This window comes from Heterocephalus glaber, unplaced genomic scaffold (genome assembly GCF_053883595.1).
Source record: "Heterocephalus glaber isolate CG9 unplaced genomic scaffold, H.glaber_assembly_v1.0 deba00000621, whole genome shotgun sequence".
Taxonomy (NCBI): domain Eukaryota; kingdom Metazoa; phylum Chordata; class Mammalia; order Rodentia; family Bathyergidae; genus Heterocephalus; species Heterocephalus glaber.
The window spans coordinates 22,080,027-22,090,210 of record NW_028258153.1 but is presented as its reverse complement, the minus strand read 5'-3'; the positions used below and the strand labels follow the sequence as shown (position 1 = coordinate 22,090,210).

Genomic DNA, 10,184 nt, shown 5'->3' with positions numbered 1-10,184 from the left:
GTGGGGCTCTCCGCGGCGGCAGGGCTGGGGGAGGCGGAGGTTTGGCAGAGCTGTGTTCCGGACCTACCGGACGCTAGCTCCCCGCCCCCTCTCCTCCAGCCCGCTCAGTCACCTCCTTACCCGCCCTGTAGGAGCTTCCCAGCCCCCGCCTGGCCGCGGGGCCTTCACCGCGCGCCGCCCGGGCCGGGCCAGGCTCGCTGGCTCCGGGGAGGCAAGTTGCGGAGGAGTCTTAAGCGTCCTAGAAGGGTGCTGAACCCGAGAATGCGCCGCTTCTGCAGAGCAGGACCCAAGCCCTTGGGCGGTTGCGCCCCGCTTTTCAGCCCCCCTTGCTGAATGCTTCCATACTTTAATACTTGGAAGAGGAAAAGCGTCCTCCTGTGCCTGCTCTCGTGCTTTTTAACTTTTTTGTCTTGAAGTTAACCAAAGGCCTGTCTTAGCTTCGGGTGTCCCCATAATTACTCTATTTCGATACAGTTGTTTTTCTGAAGGAGGATGGATGGAGATAATATGGTACAGGTCGCAATGTCGCTTTTTAAGGCCTTCGCCAGGAAAGATCTGGGGGGTAGAGTGGTTCTCCAAGAGACAGGAGTTTAGAATCAGGCAGAACTGGATTGCAAAATTTGTGGGCAGAACAGTATGGGTGCAGGTGGAAACCGAAATTCTTTACCTTGCTTAAAGATGTAGTGTAACTAGACGGTTACTGTTTAAATCAGCTATAGCAAATTAGATGTGATTTAAACAATTGGAAGTGAAAAAGCCTTTTATTTGGGAGCAGTGACAATAACAGCACGACCGTTTTCAATTTACTCAGCTTTGTAGAATGTATGCCCTGAAACCAGAATGCCTGGGTTTGACTTACCTAACGAATCTGACTGTGCCATGCTTTAGTCACCTTTGAGAATTAAATGCTACATAAGAAGCATTCAGTAAATGTTAATATTTTTACCATCATAATAGTTCTCAATTCAAGTTTAATTAGAAGCATTGCCAAGGTGAACCAAATAAAGGAGATAGTCACGGGTGGAGGAGTAAAATGGGAAAACCCACAGGCTGAAGTTCCAGAAAATCACTAGTTAGGATTGGGCTTGCTAATATAGAGGTGTGGCTATTTTTTGTTTGTTTGGGTTTTTTTTGGGGTACCAGGATCGAACTCAGGTCCTTGCACTTTCAGGGCAGGCGTGGTGCCGCTGAGCTAAATCCCCGGCCCACGGTGTGGCTATTTAAATGTGAATCATTTCACTGGTGAGTGTTTACACATTGAATAAATTGGGGCATCTGACGCTTGAAATACTTTCTTTTTTTAAATTATATTGGTACGTTTAAGGTATACAATATAATGGCATTCATCATTGGAAATTTGCACCTTTACATAATCCGTCTTGGTTCTTATTTTTTCCCCATTTCCCTGCCCTCCCTTCAACCCCTCCACCTGTCCCTAACTACAAAGACCTTGTTTCCATTTTTTTTTCTCATATTAATTCCATTCCCTTCTTTGAAATACTTTCTTAATTGAAGTGTTGCTATTGAATCCATATTTATTATTCATATCATTGGCTAAGAGACCTTTTGAAAATATGTAGTGAGCAGGATAATACATTTTTAACTCATTAATTTGAAATTTATCAAATTAAGAATACAGTATCTGACAGTCGACACAGTTTTTATTAGAAAAATGTCAAGAAGGTATGGAACCTCAATACAGTATATTCTTTTTTTTTGGTACCAGGGATCGAACTCGGGTCCTTGCGCTTGCACAGCAGGTGACAAAACCACTGAGCCAAATCCCCAGCCCAAAACAGTATATTCTTAAGCAAATAAGACTTTCAGTTTGCAAGGCAGAAATCTTGAACTCACTGAAATACACTTCATTTGACTAAGACCTTTAGTTAAGGAAAAGTAAGTGTTCCAAAATAACTGAATACCCAGGATGATGGTTTGTTTTTTTTTTCTAACAATGACTTATGTGTCATGTTTGGTGTTGCCTGCCACCAGTAACCAGGATAGATAATGCTTTTACTTTGAGTGCTTTTTTTTAGTTTGAACCTTAACTGCAAGCTTTTGGTTGTTAATAATTTCCTATAGGATTTATTTACTGTGGTCCTCATGAAGACCCATTATTATGTGGAGAACCATACCTTGGAACATAAATTTCTCATTATAGCTTTTTTTTTTCCTGTTTATATTGGCCTATTGTGTTACGCCATAAAGACTGTGTTTGGGCTTTGGAGTCTTCGTTTTTTCCCCCTACTTGATTTTCAATCTGAATGTAATACTCTGTGATCATAAACAACTTACACTGGAGGCCCCCCCACCAAGGTTTGCTTTTTTCATTTCCAATTAACTGTGGTCAGAAAATCCAGAAACAAACAATTCAAGAGTTTTTAGTTGCATGCTGTTCTGAATAGCATAATGCCTTCCTCTGCCCTGCTTGGGGTGTGAGTCATCCCTCTGTCCAGGGAGTGTATCCTTTGTATACCCTACCTACCCATTAGTCACTTGGTAGCCTTCTCAATTATCAGACCAGTATCAAGTGTTCAAGTAACTGCAAGAGTAGTGGTGCTAGCAATTCAGATATTCCAAAGAGAATCTGAAAGTACTTCCATGAAGGTAAAAGATCTTGATTTAATAAGGAAAGAGTTGTATGCTGAGGCTAAGGTCTACATACAATACAGTAAAATAAGCTGGGTGTGGTGGCGCACACCTGTAATCCCAGCACTTGGGAGGCTGAGGCAGGAGGATCACCCTGAGTTCGAGGGCAGCCTGGGCTACATAGTTCAGGGCCAGCCTGAACTACAAAGGGAGACCCTGCCTCAAAAAACCAAAAAAAAAAGAATAGTCACAAAACTGTTATAGTATATTGTTATGATTGCTCTATTTTTAATCTGTCACTCTGCTTAATTTATAAATTAAACTTTATCATTGCTATGTATGTATACGAAAAAACAATACATATATGGGACTCTATTCAGTTGTGGTTTCAGGCATCCACTGGAAGTCTTGAAACATATCTCCCAAGGATAGCAGTTGGGTGCACTACTGTACTTGACAGTTTTGGTTGTCTTATCTATAAATATAATAAACTGTACCTCAAAGTCATAAGTCCTCAGAGAGCAAAGGGGTAAGTGCATGGTAAGAAATGGACAGAAACCAAGATTATGGAGAAGATTTTAGGGAAGGTGAACCTTAAATAAGAGAAAAGAGACATTGTGAATACCAGAGATTTTTTTTTTTAACTGAAAACAAAAAGGGCTGGGAGCGTACTGTAGCAGTACACACTTGCCTAGCATGTGTGGGACCTACACCCAAAACAAAAAACAATAACAACTAAAATTCAGAAATAAAATATATATATGCATACATTTAAAATTTTGATGTTGATTTAGCACATAAGTTCCAGAATCATCCTTTTAAAAAGTAATCCTATTAGGGCCAGGGATGTAGCTCAGCAGTGCAGTGCCTGCCTGGAAAGTTCAAGGCCTGAGTTCAATTCCCAGTACCAAAAAAAAAGAAAAAGTAAGCTGACTAAAATATTTGTGAATTTAGTAGTCTTGATTTGATTTGGACACCAGTGATCCATAGTAGTGTTGTATATATTATAAAAGAAACAGTATACTATTTACCTTATTGTAGCTACTAATAAAATCTGACACTGATATTGAATAGATTTGAGAATTTTTTAAATCTTGGGACATTAACAAGGTACATACTTGGAATGGAAAGAAACCAAGTCTAAGCTTCAAGTGACTTCATCCTTAAATAGTCCTGTTTGGGGATTTATCCTCAGGTTATTAGTTTTAACAGATTAAAAAAATTTTTTTTGAGATAGAATCTTGCTGTGTAATTCAGGCTGGCCTTGAACTGACTATGTAGCCCAGGCTGGCCTTGAACTTGGAGCAGCCGCAGCCTCAGCCTCCTGCCTCAGCCTCAGGAGTGCTGGGATTACAGGTATGCATTATCATACCAACAACAGATAAAAATATTTATTTACTTATATCCAAAATATGTTTATTGGGATGGTTCCCATTCATCTTGATTTAGGGTACTGTTAATGCTGCTTCCTCCCAAATTAACATCCTTCTGTAAGCCTTGCTTTTCCTCTTGTAGGCTGACAGAGGACAGTGGAGCAGCCAACACACAAAACTACCGACTGTGCATGACTAAAGACTGTGGTGATTTTATAGCATCTTGGGCACTTCGTGTCTATGAAGTAGAAATTGGGGCTCTGCACTAGGCACTTCTTCTTGTGCTTCCTCTTCTCCAGAGAGGGATGAAGGAGGTCTTTTTCCAGAGGCATGTTCTCGTGGAGAGGTGGTCACTGCTGGAAAGGGCAACATGAATTTAACACAGAGGAGTCTATGGGGAAAATTAAGCAACATAAGCCAATGTAGAGACAATGTAAAGTTTTTTAGAAGTTACACCAGAGAAATTACCTCTAAAGTTTTGAGCAAATAGAAAGAACTGCTGTTGAACAAAATAAAAACAGCGATATCCCAAGTATGATACTTTACAGAGAATTGAGTGACTAAAGCCTGCATAGTCTTTTCCTCTCTGGCATGCATTCACTATGTAAACAACAAAAAGGCCTTCCTATAAATAAAAACACTGAAGAACTAATTTTACAGTTTCTTCCTAATCTTTTAATATAAAATTTACTTTTGTAGAATGATATGAAACATTCTAGAAAGGAGTTTGTGAAAAAAATTGAATGCTTTGCTAATTATTAACTGTTTTGACTCCATGCTAAATGCTTTGTTCGTTTTCACTTCTTTTGAATACTTCTTGCTTAAGAAATAAATTTGTTGGGGGATGGAGATTTAGCTCAGTGGTGTCGCTGCCTGCCTCACAAGCGCAAGGTCCTGAGTTCGATCCCTGGTACCAAAAAAAATAAATAAATAAATTCGTTGGGCTAGAGATACGCCTCAGTGCTAGACTGCTCACCTAGCATATATAAATCCATGGGTTTCACCCCAAGTACGACAAAAAAAAAAAGGAAAGAAGTTTGTTACTCTTAGGATGAGAAAGGGAGGATAGAAAAGGGACCTTTTATTTTCAAGCTTTTTGTGCTCAAAAAGATCTATTAGTAATATTTTCATTGAGAAAAAAATGTTAAATTACTACAGAGGCCTTTGTTTCAGTAGTAGTTATAGAGTGTGAGCATTGAATGAAAACCTTAGTGCAAATCCCTAATTTTAGATAAGGAATCTGGCACAGAGAAGTTAAAAAACCTACCCCAAGACACCTGCACTTACCTGTAAAGTCAACCTTAGTCTTTAGGTCTCTTCAACTGAGTGATTGATGGTTCTACCATATGAGGCAGGTAATGGCTATTTTAAAAAATAAAACCTGTATAATGAAATTACTGGTTTTATTTGTGTGTAGAAAAACAGAATATACATTGAATACCTTCTCATTACAGAGAAAGTGCTGCTGTGAAGACACAATTGTAGCTTTCACATAAATGAAGATACACTTACTACGATTTAGTGCCCCCGAAAAGAAGAACTTCTGTGAAAACAAAAGGCATTTCTGGGGTAGTAGAATGCTTGAGGCCTGGAAGTTAAACTTCAGCCACTGCCTGAGGTAATAATTTAATTTTTATCTCATTGAAAGTAACAGCTTTATAAAAGTTAACTATCATGTGTGACCTAATTTTGAAAAGTCAAATTATACTTTGTGTAGGAACTTTGTTCTCTTTAGGGTTACCAGTTAGAAAAGAACATTTTATACGTACTTTGTTAATATCTTTATTCATAAAAACTTTAACAGTTAATTGGGAGTTAGGGATAATAATTTATAGCAATGGGGTGAACCTATGGCAGGATGCTGCAGCTGGCTGTTATCATTGGAAACTCTACATGGTTTACCATCACTGATTTATAGCACATACCGACACTGAGGATAGATAGGAAACTTTGTATTTTTAGTCATCTTCAGTTGTCAGGATTGGAGAAAGTTAATGTTAATTGATGAAAGAAATGAGAGGAATAATACTTCGCATTGCAAATTATCTTTCTGAAAGGGTGTTTATAACTTTAAAAATGTGCTTTTAATCTCCCTTTCAACGGTAGGTTAGATCAGTAGTCATATTAAAAACCCACTTTTTTTTTTGGTACCAGGGATCGAACTCAGGATCTTGCACTTGCAATGCAGGCACGGTGCCACTGAGGTACATCTCTGGCCCTAAAACCCACTTTTTATAAACAGAAACAACTTTAAGTAGTAATTTACCTTTGTAACCACAAAAAGTTTAACCTACAATTGAGTTTAGAAATTCAAGTTATCTTTCTTGTATTGGCAGAATCTAAGTCTGGGAAAAATTGTGAAGAAAGTGTTTCGTGTGTGGCTTTCTGTCACCATCCTCTCCACTCCTTTACTAGTGTACTTCCCCCAGATGTTCATTCTTCCCTCAGTCTTCAGTGGACTGTGGAATTCCTCTGAGTTTTCTGAACCTCACAAATACTGTACTTGCTTTCTCACTCCAGATTAAACTCCATTCCCTCAGGCTAGCTGTTTTTAACTCATCTTTTAAAAAAACCTGTTCTTTAAACTTACACAAATTTGTTAAAGGGTGACGTTCTCCAGTTTTTTCTTTTATAGTGAAAATATTAATTACTTCCAATGAAAATTTCATTGATGAAATGTCGGAGGGGGAAAATACTAGATAAAGTGGAAAAAAATTTTTCTGTAACTAGAATAATTTGAAGTGAAATGGGCACCTATAAAAAAAACTGAGATCCTTTCTGAATCTATTCTATAGAATGTTTTCTCAGTGAGTGCAGTGCCTGCATAGATAGCTAGTGCTCTAGCTTTTGGATGAGGTCAGAGATTGCTTGCAGGAGAGCTATTCCTGTGTTCAGGACTGCCTCTAACTTAAATTTCAGCCAGTTTGAAAAATGGAAAACAAAAATGGATGAGTTTCTTCTAATATCTACTTTGTTATCCTATCAAAAAAAAAAAGGGCCGGGATTTAGCTCAGTGGTTCTGCTGCCTGCCTCAAGCACAAGGTCCCTAGTTCCATCCCCGATACCAATAAAAAAGATAAGAAGATGTAAATCTGTGGATTTTTTTACTAATGGGAAAAGATGAAAGTGTATATCATGAAAGAGTTTTTTGTGGTAATAATAAAGGATATGGGCCTTGGGATTAACATGTAGTTTGAATCCTCCCTTGGTCACTCATATTTATAATTTTGGGAGAAGTTACTTAATGTGCCTAAATCTTATGTGTAAATTGGAACAAGTAACTGAATGACAGGGTTATTGAAAGAGTTTAATAAAACGACATAGGTAGAACACTTGTAGCTCACTGCCTTATAACTTGGATTTTATACAGTATGATTTGCTATTGACTGTAGTTCACAATCACGTTGATTGCTGTTTTGTTTTATGTGTGGTTTTTTTTTTTTTTTTTTGGTACCAGGGATCGAACTCGGGACCTTGTGCTTGCAAGGCAGGCGGCAGAACCGCTGAGCTAAATCCCCAGCCCTGTTTTGTTTTAAATAAGACTTTGTATTTTAGAACAATTTAGATTTATTATTTATAGAAAAGTTGAGCAAATAAGACTCCCACTTATCACCCTACCTGTCCTTCCTTACCCCCCTGTACCCTAAGATAGTTTCCCTATTATTAACATTTTGCATTAGTATGGTATATTTCTTAGAACTCATATATAAATATTGATATGTTATTATGAATGAGTCTATCATTTGCATTAAGATTCACTCTGTTATTCAGTTCTGTGTATTTTAATAAATGCATAATGTCATTTACCCCCGTTATATTATTTAAAAAAATCATTTCACCACCATAAAATTCCTGGTACTTCATCTATTCATCCATCCACCTTCCCTCCATACACTCCTAACCTCTGCCAACTGCTGATTTGTTATTATGCCCCTTCAAGTTAGCTTCTTTCACTTAGCAGTAGCCATTTAAGGTTTCTGTATGGGTTTTTTCTCTGTGTGTGTGTGTGTGATTGATGTGATGTCTTTTTATCACTGAAAAAAATTCTATTCATGGAGCTAGAGATGTAGCTCAGTGGTAGAGCACTTGTCTCGTAGGCGTAAGGTTCTGGGTTCAAGCCATGGAACTACAAAGCAAACAAAGTAACAAACTTCTGTTTAGGAATGTATCAGTTTGTTTATTCATTTCTGTTGAAGGACATCTTGGTTGTTTCCAACTTTTGGCACCTAAAAATCTGTTACATCTGTATACCTGTTTCTATGGGACATAAGTTTTAAGCTCCTTTGAGTAAATACCTAGTACTGCAATAGCTGTACTATATGATAAACCTATTTATGAGAAATCACTAAACTGTCTTCCAAAATGGCTGTACCCATTTTGCATCCCCAAAAGCACAATGAGAGTTCCTGTTTTTCTCCATTCTTGCCAGCATTTGATAGTCAGTTGTTTTTATTCATTTTAATGGGTGTCAGGGCTGGGGATTTAGCTCAGTGGTTCCGCTGCCTGCCTCATTTTAATAGGTGTGTTGTAGTATCTCTTTTTTATTTTAAATAGTACGTGTTTGCAGTACATAATGATTACATTCATCATGGGGAGGTGGTACACGTACATAACACATCTTAATTCTTTTTCCTTGTGTTGTAGTCATCTCATTGTTCAGATTTTATTTGCAGTTCCCTTATGCCATATGGTGTTGGGTATCTTTTCATGTGTTTGTCATCTGTAATATATTATTCAGTCTATTTTCAGATCTTTTGACCATTTGAAAATTGGGGTTTTAAAAACTGTTGAGTTTTCAAAGTTCTTTGTATATTTTAGATATACAAGTTCTGTTTCTTTTTTTTTTTTTTTTGGTACTGGGGATCGAACTCAGGACCTTGCACTTGCAAGGCAGGTGGTGAAACCACTGAGCTACATCCCCAGCCCCAACAAGTTCTGTTTCTTTTGTAAATATTTTCTTACAGTCTTTGGCTCATCTTCTCTCCCATTTCTTTGACTTTTGCAGAGGTCAGAGATTTTTAATTTTAATGAAGTTTAGCTTACCAATTATTTCTTTCATATATTTTGCCATTGGGTTGTATTTAAAGAGTCTTTGCCAGCTAGATGTGGTGGCACTGCTAGCATTTGGGAGACTGAGGCAGGAGAGGCCAGCTTGGGCTACATAGCAAATTCATGGCCATGAACTACATAACAAGAATTTGTCTCAATGAAAAGAAAGTCATTGCCATACTCAGAGTCACCTAGGTTTTCTTCTGTGTTATCTTCTAGGAATTTTGTACTTTTGCATTTTACATTTAGGTCTGTGATCCGTTTTGGGTTCATTTTTTTTTTTTTAAGGCTATAAGGTCTATCTAGAATCTTTTTTTTCCTTGCATGTAGATGAACATTTTATTTTAGCATCATGGGTTGAAAAGACTATCCTTTCTCTACTGAATTGCCTTTGCTCTTTTGTCAGAAATCAATTGACAATATTTATATGGATCTGTTTGGCTCTCTATCCTATTCTTTTGATCTTTTGGTCTATTCTTTGTCTCTTCTGTTTCACTGATCTCTTGGCCTGTTTGTGTTGTTCGGCTCACCATAGGATTATAGTAAGTCTAATCTTTATTTTATTTATGTTTTTTGAGTACTGGGGATCGAACTTGGGTCCTTGCGCTTGTGAAGCAGGCAGTGAAACCACTGAGCTAAACCCCCGGCCCCAGTAAGTCTAATCTTGAAGTTGGGTTGTATCAATCTTCCAACCTTGATCTTCAGTACTGTACTGGCTATTTTGGGTCTTTTGTCTTTTGCACGAACATTAGATTTGTTTTGTTAATATGTAAAATGTAATTTGCATTTTGGGATGTACAATTAAGTTAAGAAAAATTGACATGTTAAAATATTGACTCTTCCCTAAGGCTGGGGATTTAGCTCAGTGGTGCCACGCCTGCCTTGTAAGTGCAAGGTCCTGAGTTTGATCCCCAGTACTGAAAGAAAAAAAAATATTGACTCTTCCCATCCATAAATATGAAATATCTCCGTTTATTTAGATTTTTGATTTCTTTCACCCGAGTTTTATAGCTTTCCTCAGATGGTTCCTGTATTTTTAAATTTTGTGTGTCTCCATAAAGAAGAATCAACTGAGTCATTTATGGGAAAATGGATGCCCTGTGAGACCATAATGTTAAGTGAAGTAAATCAGACATAAAAGCTTAAATAAAGTGCAAAATAAAAAATAGATGA

At 37.7% G+C, this 10,184-nt stretch overlaps 1 protein-coding gene and 1 pseudogene across 7 annotated transcripts in view; one reads left to right on the top strand and one right to left on the bottom strand.

Annotated features, from left to right (window-relative positions):
- Carf (calcium responsive transcription factor) overlaps positions 1 to 10,184 on the top strand; it is a 172,732-nt gene that overhangs the window by 192 nt on the left and 162,356 nt on the right. For 6 of the 7 annotated variants that reach the window (XR_015449103.1, XR_015449101.1, XR_015449097.1 and 3 more), the window contains exon 2: positions 5,417 to 5,580. The gene's annotated coding sequence lies outside the window, so the exon portion shown is untranslated. Of the gene's footprint in view, positions 1 to 4,263; positions 5,318 to 5,416; positions 5,581 to 10,184 lie in introns of those variants that run through there. The other variant, XR_015449098.1, reaches the window with a different exon arrangement.
- On the bottom strand, positions 4,046 to 4,294 carry LOC101698244 (small ribosomal subunit protein eS27-like pseudogene; annotated as a pseudogene).